Source organism: Tupaia chinensis, unplaced genomic scaffold (assembly GCF_000334495.1).
Source record: "Tupaia chinensis unplaced genomic scaffold, TupChi_1.0 Scaffold145367_1, whole genome shotgun sequence".
Classification (NCBI taxonomy): domain Eukaryota; kingdom Metazoa; phylum Chordata; class Mammalia; order Scandentia; family Tupaiidae; genus Tupaia; species Tupaia belangeri.
Window position 1 is genome coordinate 612677 of NW_006205228.1, and position 426 is coordinate 613102.

The window sequence follows — 426 nt, forward strand, 5'->3', positions numbered from 1 at the left end:
GGTCCCTGACCTGGTGGCTTGCTTTCTCACTTTCCCTTTCTCTGTTTCTCTCTCTGATCAAATAAATAAAATAAATAATAATAATAGTAAATAAAATAAATAAATACATAAGTAATTATTTTTTAAACAAAGAAGAAAGAAATAGACTGTGGTAAAAACAATATGTGCTAGCTGTTTTAATAATTTTTTTAAAAATTGAGACCAGCAGTTAGCGTAATGGCTATGTCGCTGGACTCCCATGTAGTCGACCACGGTTTAAGTCCTGGACCCGGTGGCTTAAACTCACGCCGGGCACGTGTGCGTGCGTGCCCAGGAGCCCAAGAGGAGAATGGAGGAGAAGGGATTGTGGCGTGGTCATCCCCCCTGGGGGGTGATTTCTCGCTTTCTGTCTCTCTGTCTCTCTCTGTCTGTCTGGCGAGCGCACGT